The following is a 10,650-nucleotide window of genomic DNA, read 5'->3' on the forward strand; positions in this document are numbered from 1 at the left end:
GGATGGACGAATCTCAAGTGGGGGCTGAAAGGCCAGTTGTACCAGAGCCATGGGTTACACCCATTTTTGCAGGTTTTTTTAACTACTGCATGTAGCATAACTTGTATTCCAGCCCATTCGGTGACTGTGCTTTCCAGCATTGGTAATAAAAAAAGAAGCCTTCATAGTTTCCACATTCCGGCACTAATGAGTGGGCCAGTCCATATCTTCCCTTGGTTTCTCATAGTTTGGTGTTTGTTTGCTTTAAAGCCTTCTCCGTGAAGCAAACGGCAGAAAAGAAAGAAAAATCTTATGTGTGGCGTAAGGAACGGTTGGTGCTGAGTCTGAGAACAGCAACCAAGAGTCATTTTCAAATAGAAATTAAAGTGGAAAAGCCCTATTAGCTCGTACACTCCATCGTCCTGCCAACACGATGTTGCTCCATGGAGTGACTTTTTTTTGGAGGCTCAGCATTGAGCGCTTTGCTCCCACCACCACGGTGCTCCCAACCTGAAACCCCACCACCTGGGATGTGCTCTGCATCCCAGCATCCCCAAACCACCTAGGACTGAGGGCTGAACATCCCCATTCTGCACACTGCTGGGTATCAGCGGAACCCCACCCCTGGCTGAGGAGCCAGTACTGCCCCATCAGCCAAAGCAAACATCGTGCCATGCAAATGGATAACAAAAAGCAGAGCAGAGGCTAAATGTAATGCCCTCCTGGAGAGAGAAAGTATGAAGACAAAGCTCTTTTCTTTTTCTCCTTTTTTTTTTTTTTTTTTTCCCCTTCCCCTTCTTCTTAGAAGGGAGAAGAAATATTTCTTGGCTTTTCTCTGTAAAATATAGTGCTGGCAAGGAAGAGGAAACAATCCTGGGCACTGGCTTCAGCAGATATCGATCTCTCTACTCACTGAAGTGGATATTGACCTCTGGCAACCTCGCCCCCAGTCAGAGAGTGGGGTCAGGGAACGCTCTCAAAGATGGGAAGAGACATTTTCACCTCTTTTCATTCCTGCCATCCCTCTCAGGAGCTTAAATCCTGGAGAACACACACATTCTGGCAAAACAGGGGGGTGAGTGAATGCTTCAGCAGGGCAGGCAAAATGGAAGGGAAGGGTGGAGTGAGGTCAAGATTTCCCATCTCAGTTCCCACACCATCTCCAGAAAGCTGGTGGTCTAGGAGAGCACTAAGGAGGGTAAAGGCCCCTACCCATGGTGTAAGTCAAATATGGAAGCAGAACAAAATAGTACAAGCACAAATGGGCTCACGCTATTTAAAAGAAAAAGGAATGATGCTTTATCAATACTGGCACTCAAGAAAGATACCTTTTTGTGAATGCTGCCTTGTGCTTGGGTCTGCAGTATCCTTATCCAAGCTCATCCATCCTCCGTTTATTTTGTGGCCAACATCTCCATGATGCTCCTGATCTCAGTGTGCAGAAGGGTTTGGGACAGCATGCAGCTGATTTGTACACACTGTGGGCTCTGCTCAGGACTCTTCTATGTCCACATTGGAGCTGCTGAGGCCTGAAAACAGTCCAAGCAAATAGCCCAAACACTCTTTCTCTGTATGCAGAGAATTTTGGAGTAAAGTGCCCTCAATTACGCTGGCTGAGAAGGGGCAACCATCTTAACATCCCCAGTAGGAGCACAGGGACCCAGCAGGCAGGCTGGTTGAGCCCGAATCTTGGTACTGGATGATAATCAGGGGCAGAAGAAACAAATCTGCATTTCCTCCACACAGAGAATACTAGCAGAGCTGGTGGGGACCGCGCTTTCCATCCGAAAGTGTTAACAAGCAGTGAAAGAACTGAAGCGCATCTAATTAAAAATGCATACCAAGGCATAAAGACAGAGTATAAGAGTAAACAAATGGCAGAGACCAGATTTGTTTGCAATAAATGAAGAGGAAAACACCACACAATGCAAACTCATCCAGCACGGAAACGGAGGGAGGCGAGCAGGCGAAGGCAACATGCTGCAAAACATCTTGAAACAAAGTACAATGCAACAAAAAAGCAAGGCATGCAGGGCACGGTAGTGATGGAGGGGCAAAGGCACAGTCCATGGTAGGAATACATTTGCCACTGCAGACATGGCATTGCCCCATCCCTAGAGGTGCTCAAGGCCAGGTTGGACGGAGCCATGGGCAGCCTGAGCTGGTAGGGGGCACACAGCCCATGGCAAGGGGTTGGAATTATATGATCTTTATGGTCCCTTCCTACCCAAGCCATCCCATAATAGGATTGCATGCAACATGGATAGGCTGAGGAATGGTGCCAAGCAGAGTTCCAGCTCAGCATATGAGCAGGCCACCATGGGACATAGCACACAACACCACCTTCTAAGGGAACGAAAGTACATTTGGAGATTTGTGCTGACGTACCCAGGGAGAGGCAGACAGACAGGGCTTTGGGTTGAGGTCTCTCTGTCTTGTTGAAGGGCTCACAGCTGCCACAGTGAGAACAGCACACTCCTTACCCTGAGTTCTCAGAAATAAGGTGGGCCAATTGCAGTCAGGCAACGCTGACACCCAGCACTGCTAGCACATTAATCATGGCTCAAAGTCCAGCAGCAATGGCATGCCTTGTGTTGTCACACCTTCACTGCAAGGGCAGCAGTGCTGTTTGTAGCCCAGCAGGAGTTCACCATCATCTTGCCTTGCTGCAGGAGGACCTTCCTCTTTCCCATGATTATCTTTTCCTTAATTCCTGTTGCATGATAGTGCAACTGCATGATAGTGATCACACCATTTCTCAGAAGCCGCTGTTTCTTGATGGCTGCAGATGAGCCCTGTCATCTGTTTGGTTTTTCAAAGCACGATAGGCCACTGTGCTCATCCCCATGGGATCTCCAGCCACGCACAGTTCCCATCCAAATGGGGATAAAAGTTCAATTTTATTTCACAGTTTTGTCTTCTCTACCACAAATCTTTTCTGACAGTGTTTTCTGACTGCTAAACTGACCCGTTTTGAGCAATTGATCTAAAACATCTGTCTGAGGGGTTGAAAGCAACGCAGAGAGGACACTGCAGCTCTCCTCCAAAGGTGTGGAAGAGACAAGCACCAAAATATTAGTTGATAGGAGGAAACTTTTAGGCAAATGAGTGCCCTATACCACATGCATCTTTCCCCTGAAAGTTTTGCCAACTGCCATGCAAACCAGGAAGTCATGCTTCCAAATATTTAAGGCTGCATTTCTCTTAATTTCTATCTTATCTTTCGTAAGACTTACATTTTCAAATGTCAACCTACATATGGGAATGTTTAATCTCAAGGATGCCGATCCATCAGGAAACTTCTAAAATCTTCTCCAAAAATTGTTTGGGTTTTTTTCTTCCTATTTTTTTTTTTTTTCATAGAATCATCAAAGTTGGAAAAGAGTACTAAGATCCCCAAGCCCAACACCAACCCATCCCCACCATGTCCATTGACCACATCCCTCAGTGCCACATCCCCACAGTTCTGGAACAGCTCCAGGGATAGTGACTCCACTATAGGGCAGGCTATGCCAGTGCTTTCCCCTTTTTTTCTTAACGTTTTGCCCACAGCTTGGTGAGGGGACCCATACAAACTTCAGGAGTTGGGAAAAAATGCACATCCTGACCTGTTTCAGTTTTCCAAGAAACACAATAAACTGAGAAAAGAGCAAGCTTCATTAAGAATGTATTTTAATTGTAAAAAATTGTGTGCAATGACTGCATAGAATATTAGTTCTGCAGTAAGTCTGAATACCATTCCCAATGCTTGGCATTACATACATTTTTTTGCTTAAATTCCACTGCTTACACTTTTGCCATGTCCCTGTATTTATTTTTGTTATGCACGTTCCCTACTGCCAATGTAAATCCATTTAATGTTAGGCACACAACAGTTTTCAATACCTTTCTGCTATTTGGCTGCACAATTAGCTTCCTAAAATATGATTTATTTTAGTTGAGCTAAGTTTTGGCAAGGAAGTGGGGGCATGAGAGGGGGATTTTTAGTGCAGGCACAAATTTACTACTGGGAACACTGCTATGAATGGCATGGAGGCCAACATCAGAAATCCATCTTACTCACCAAAAGGCTAAATCTACTGGGGATTAAGCACGGCCTCTCTTCACCCTCCCCTTCTGCAAACCTCGGGCCCCCCTTCAGCACTCACCAGCTTGTGGTGGGCCTGGGACTTGGTGTTTCCTTCAGAAAAAGGGACTATTGCAGAACAACACCAGTTCTGGGTGCGCTGGATGGCATCCAGGGCAAATTGGTTCATGTCTTAATAACGTCACATCTTTCTAGGTCATTAATAAATAAAGAGGTTTGAAGGGGGGATAAAAGGACTTTTTTTTTTTTCTTTACTAAATTGAACTATACTGTATAGCCTCTACATAATTTGCACTGATCTGTGTTATCTTAATATGCTGTGTTCTTTGGCCCCCAGCTCATATATGCGCTTAAGAATATGCCTAGTTTTAAGGCCAAATGTGGCTCTCATTTAAATAAAAAAACATTTCCCAGCCTCTCTGGAGGACTGTACATGCCAATGCCTGTAGATATTTAGGCACCTGTGCACTCTGACTCCGGGAAATAACCATAGTGAGGCCAGTGGCAACCAAACGCACCAGACCCTGAGTGCTGCAGATGCTACTTTACACACTGTTATTCCATACATGGTTACTTCTGCTCTTTGGAAGGCGTTTCAGTCTGGGTACCTCTACCCCAAAGCACCAGTGGACCAAAAGAAGCTAACAGAGAAGTCATCTCTAAGCGCAACACAAGTTGAGTGGTTTCATTTCCCACCTCGAAGCTAAAGGAGCTCTGTGTGATTTAGTCTCCAAAAATAAACTCAATTTCACCAAAAAGCCAATCAGCAATTCCAAGTCATAAGGAAATACATGTTGTCTTCTCTAATGGAACTAAAAGAAGCTATGATGGCAGGTACATTGGTTGGGTGTAGATAAGGCATCTATTTCAAATATCAGTGTTGTACTGGTACTTGTTTCTAGCACAGATTCAAGAGAGCCTATTGCAATAGATTTTTTTTTTTTTTTCTTGCTATGAACATTCTTCTACTTTTTTCCAACTGCTTTGCATCATACAGTAAGATGTACTAAAATGCCTTGGCAGCCTCTTTGGGACAGCAAACAACATAAGGAATACTTATCTAATGCTGCACATGACTCCGCTGCCACCCCTTTTCCACTCTATGTCTTAATGCAAATGATAAATAGTGAAAATATGTGTAATTCTCTAAGTGTGCTGTTTGTACTGCCTGAGGACATTGTGGATGTAATGCAAACCTTGAAGCACATGCCTTTCCCTCCCTTTCCTCCCATGATGAAGCATTAACAACGAAGACATCATATATTTTGGACATCTTTTTGGATTATTCTGCACACAAAAGTATAGGGCACAGTACCTCAAAGCAGCGCATTCATTACATTAAGATGCAGGATGGCTCTCGTGATGCCTTCCCTGCACTCAGCTCATCAGGCCCTACAGAGACAGGTAAGGTTTCACAGTGCCAGATGGCCAAGGAATGGGGATGGCTGCAGCCTCTCTCCGGCTCGCATTTCCCACCTGTAAAGTGGGATGGCAGGCAGGGATGCTGCACTTTGTGCCTTTCCCCCAGACAGACTGAGAAATGGGGACACTACACATCCTCTTACACCACTCAGCTATGAAACTGGTGCGGGGCTTTGAATAATTAACAGCACCGACCAGCCTCGCCTGCTTACAGGAGTCATCAGGAGAGATTAGCTGGAAGCAAGCACTGATGCTCTTAAAAGTTCTTATGTCTACAGCTGGCCTTGTTTTTCTCCCCCCATCTCATTTAGCACCAAATCCTCCAGGTGCTCGCGGGACGAGCTGACATGAGCTGTGGTGATGGCTGCTCTCTGGAGCACTGCTCAATGCAGACCCTGGGCTGCCTCAACCCCTCCCTCCATGGTGCCAAGCTCAGGTTCCCCAGACTTTGCTTGTCATGCCAGCAAAAGGGCATGAAACCCACAGGCCATCCTGCTAAATTACTGTAGTACCTCTATTATCCTACATGGACTTCCAGTACTGAGAATGCATTTGTATTTTCCTCCTGCAACTTTAGATTTATACAAAAAAATGCCCCAATTTCCATTTATTTGCAACAGAATATTGCCAGTCTTCTTGTTTTATCTTTTCAGCTTAAGAAAAATAACATGGGACGTGATCGCTGCTAACGAGATGGCACATTCCATATCACTTGTCCCACTGTGTTGTTTTATTTACCAGCTTTCAAATCCCTAACCTTCGTCTCTCCAACCTCCTTTTAAATGAAAGGATCCTCTCGTCTCTGTGAAGTCCCTATCATCTACACTGGTTTGCATGTAAAAGTTTCAGCATCCATTTAGTCAGCGATGGTTATTCTGCTTAATGACTCCTATACCCCTGCTAATACTGTTTTATCTGGCTCTAATATTTTAAGATCTTGTCTAATATTAATGCTAAATGCTAATATTAAAGGTTTGCTACTAATATTTTAAAGGTCTATCTGCTGGTGCACTAATGTTTTGGGAGGTGCTTGAGGGTTTGTTGTATTGGTAGGAATGCCAGGCCAATTTTAACATCCTCTGTGACTACTGCATAGAAATCTAAGCAAAGAAAAGTGAATACAGGGACAGATTTTAGTAACTTATTTACTGAGAATTGAACTCAGAATCGGGTTGAATACATATGTATGTGTGTGCGTGTCTTACCCTGCATTTTCCAAATAGCCCCAGGATGAAGCAGTGGTGGGGATACCATGAAAGATCTCCCCCGTGGGGCTGTATGAGAAAAGGAGCTGGGAGACCCCAGAAATCCCAGCCCCCAGTTGCAACCCCCCAGTATTGCCATTTGGAGTACACCTACGTACATCCACATTTATCTCACCCTAAAAATTTGAAGGAGGACAGAAGAAAAATATTCTGACTTTGCATCAGTTAACACGAACCTCTGCCATATGCAAAGAGAGAATAATAGAACGCACTCCTCCTTTGAGAAACAACATCTCCACTAAAAATAAAATACAGTGCAACGTTTATTTCACCACTGTTTAAGAGTTAATGAAAGATTTGCACCTGTACAGCTGTTGCAGACTGAAGCGAGCTTGCGGAGCAAATGTGTTTTCTGGTTGAGACAGTTGTAAATGCCTTGAGTAAAAACACTGAGGACTGCTAATGGATAGGTTTATTTTAAAGCATGCCATCTGCTATCAATCATAGAGAAGTATAGGAAGCAAGTTTGGCTGTGCTCCCTCCTTGTGAGCCTGATAAAGATAGGGCTGTGGTACTCTGGAACATTTAGTACTCAAGAGAATAAAACATCAAACCTACTCAGCAGCTCCACTAACAATAATAAAAATGCCTCTGCCTAAAGGTGACATTCTGAATTTACGATTATTTGTGTCTATAAAGTGTATTCTTTGGCTCCTGACTCATTCTGACTGTCTCACTACAAGAACAATACATTAAGCCTGCCTGAAGTAAATGGAAATCCTATCCTTTTATTAAAGCAGCAGCCAGTACCTGAGATGTTCTAACACCCTGTAGGACCCAAAGAAGGTTTTCTGCTCCAAGCGTTCATTCTTTTGGTCGGATTAAAGTCAACTGCAGAGAAAATGCTTATTTTGGTGCACTCCGAATGAAGCCCTTCTTCAGGTAAATGCGTTTTTAAAAGGAGGAGGATAAAAACAAGAAGACCCAAGGCAGATTCTGAATATGCAAATCATCACAAAACAAAGGCTACAAAAGCTGCAGCTCACCCCGTGACAGCTCGTATTTTATGCTACTTAGCATTCAATACAGGAAAAACTTAATGCTGGAAGAACCTGCCCAGGAAAACCATGCACAAAATGTCCAAAAGGTGTGTGCCAATCTTCCTTCCTAGCAGCTGACTTTACATGTGCTGAGATTCTCCAGAAATGAATCCAGGGATTTATTTATTTTTCTCTCTCTCTTTTTTTTTTTTTTTCCCTACTCTGCATTTTCCTCAGCTGGAAGATACAGAGCTACTTCCCTGAGACACACAAGCACTTGGTGAGCTCCAGAGGTATGAATCATTCCCCTGGCTAACGGCCCTCTTCTCTCATTGCCCCCCGATGCTGGTCAAGGGCCCTCGAGCCTGTCTGCTTAAAAATAATCAAGCCAATAATGCTTCCTGGCAAATTCAACTGATATAAAACACACTTAGCTCTGAAACACTCTGTATCCAATAACATTAGGCTCCTCTCTGAAGCTTTACAAAATTCCCTTGCAAGTCTGCTGCTGATGGGAAGTATAACAGTGGAAGCTTGGGGAAAACCCACCTGGTGATCAAGCTCATGAGCCTAATTAATGTTAATAGAGAAATCAAAAGTGGGCAAAAATTGGAGCGGCAGCATGGAAAAAAAAATGAAGTATGCATCAGAAATGGAAGGAAGATAAAAAGCATTGGGAAAAGTGAGTTTGCCTTTGATGTCCGCTCTGGAAAGTGACGGTGATTTCTCTCAATGCCCCTCAAACCCTAAATGCTGTACAGTAGGCCATGTCCAAGCAGGAAAAAAAACCCAGAAAGCAGAGGATTAGGCTCATTAGGTTCACAATATTAAATCAAGGCTGCTTCTGTTCTGTATTCACTGTTTTGGTCCTCAGGAGCTTAACTGTCTCCAAAGCCCATGGTCAAATGACTGCTGATTTCAAAGTGTTAAGATCAATCCCCTTATCTGAGACCAAAAGGGTTGAGAAATAAAAATAAGCTCTTTGGTAAGGATCAAAACTAGTGGATACTTGAAATGAGAAAGATGAAAGATTACAAAAAAATTAGGAAACTATAGAGACCAAAGGAAAGCACAAAGGTAGAGAAGGGATGTTCTGTGGGAAGATGGACCATCTCTTAGACTGCATTGTCACTTCACTGCAGAAACACTGAACTACTGGAAACAACCCCAAACTACATGAAAGCAAAGCTCATGTGAACAGAAACCACCCCAAAAAAAGTCAGTTATTGAGATTTCCATGCTCAGCAGCACCAGGGGAATAGATCTCTGAAGGTACTCATCACCTCTAGATGAGGATTTCCAAAGAACAAGAGCAACACCACATCTCATAAGGAAAGAAATACCAACATCAGTCTCTTACTCCAAACCCCTCAGGTACAAATTTCAAGTCAATCACAGAAGAATGCATCGTAACACTGAGCACTCAGACCAGATATGGCCATTGCAACTGCCAGGAAGATCAGAAAAACTCCATTTGTCAAAAAGTTGCAATTGCATTGAATCTTTAACAGCAGAATATCTGTTTCTCCACTGAATATCCCAACCAGGGATATTCTATACTGCTGGAAAGACGTGAAGCATTAGGGATGGAGCTTTTGGGTAGATGGAAGAAAGTCATCACAGACTCACCCATAGCCTGAAGGTCACATAATTGGTGGGAGGTTCAAGTCTGAACTGGGGAAACCCACGATTCTCCACAGCCTTCACCCATAACACTTCGTAGGGAAAAAGAAGAATCGCAGAGGTTCTGTTTTTTCCCTCCTGAGAAACAGAAACAAATTAAAAGGTTTGCAAATTTGTCATGACACCAGATGCTTGCTCCTGGCCAGCCCTTATCACCCTACCATGCGGAGGCTCAAAGGCATGCTGTTCCTACCAGAACTGCTGTTGTGAACTCTCCAGCTTCTGCACAAACATAGCAGGTTCTTTTTAGACTTGTTCTTTAATACACACAGTACATTTTCATATGAAAGCTTGCAAGCTTGGAGCAGCTTGCTCACCAGAGTTCAAGTCCCTGGCACACAGTTCATAGCAGCTCTAATGAAAAAGCACAATGATTGGGCCTGCGTCGCTAAGATTAGACATTAGTGGCTGTATCAAGAAGAGAAATACCTGCAGATTAGCACAGCAATTTGCTGCTCTAAATCTGAACCTTCTAATCTCTTTTTTTTTTTTAAAGTAAGTAGCAGTCCATGAATATGGGAAAAGAATTAAAACTACATTTACTAAGTGATTTCTAAAATACTTCAGCATGTTTTAGAAAACCGACAAGTCATTAAAATATAGTTAATAAACATTATTCAGGACTCACTGCCTGAGATTAACGCTGCTTTAAAATCACAAACGTTCATTGGTTCAGGCAACGCACTGCTGCAAAAGTAACTGCAACTCATGTTCTTTGTTTAATTACACACCTAATGGCCAACTCAAAGCTTACCTTGTATTTGTCTTTTCTTAAAACAGCGGTGCAGTATTCATAAAAGACGATCCAGAGAGGCTGTGGATGCCCCAATCCCTGGAGGTGTTCAAGGCCAGGTTGGATGGGGCCCTGGGCAGCCTGGTCTAGCATTAGGTGGGATGGTTGGTGGCCCTGCATGTGGCAGGGGGGTTGGAGATTCATGATCCTTGAGGTCCCTTCCAACCCTGGCAATTCTGTGATTCTGTGATCAAACCTTGTGCCCAGGCAAGCGAGGTTACCTCCAACACTGCTGTATTTAAATAGGTGTTTGCAATATCAGCATTCCTGGTGGAATGAGCTGCATCTTCCAGGTGTATTGGCACAGTGCAAAGGCTGAAGTTAAGGGCAGCTCAGACTCACTTTGCATTGTGTCCCAGCACTCCTTGTATTTTTCCATCCTTCTGTATTTTTCCATCCTTGTGCACACTCCAAAGTTCAAAATATGGCAGGAGAGGGCTG

General features: G+C 43.8%; 1 long non-coding RNA gene across 2 annotated transcripts; it reads right to left on the reverse strand.

Annotated features, from left to right (window-relative positions):
* Nucleotides 1–221: 221 nt before the first annotated feature.
* LOC149917181 (uncharacterized) lies at nt 222–9,488 on the reverse strand. Of its 2 annotated transcripts, none has more exons than XR_016467978.1 (3): nt 9,363–9,488; nt 1,308–1,508; nt 222–323 (listed from the first exon to the last, which is right to left on the reverse strand). It is a non-coding gene; the product is annotated as an uncharacterized LOC149917181 (long non-coding RNA). The 2 variants fall into 2 exon arrangements; XR_016467977.1 differs by lacking the exon at nt 9,363–9,488 and adding an exon at nt 3,216–3,419.
* Between the last annotated feature and the right edge of the window lie 1,162 nt (nt 9,489–10,650).

Source organism: Phasianus colchicus, chromosome 7 (genome assembly GCF_987193195.1).
Source record: "Phasianus colchicus chromosome 7, bPhaCol1.hap1.1, whole genome shotgun sequence".
In the NCBI taxonomy this organism is placed as follows: Eukaryota; Metazoa; Chordata; class Aves; order Galliformes; family Phasianidae; genus Phasianus; species Phasianus colchicus.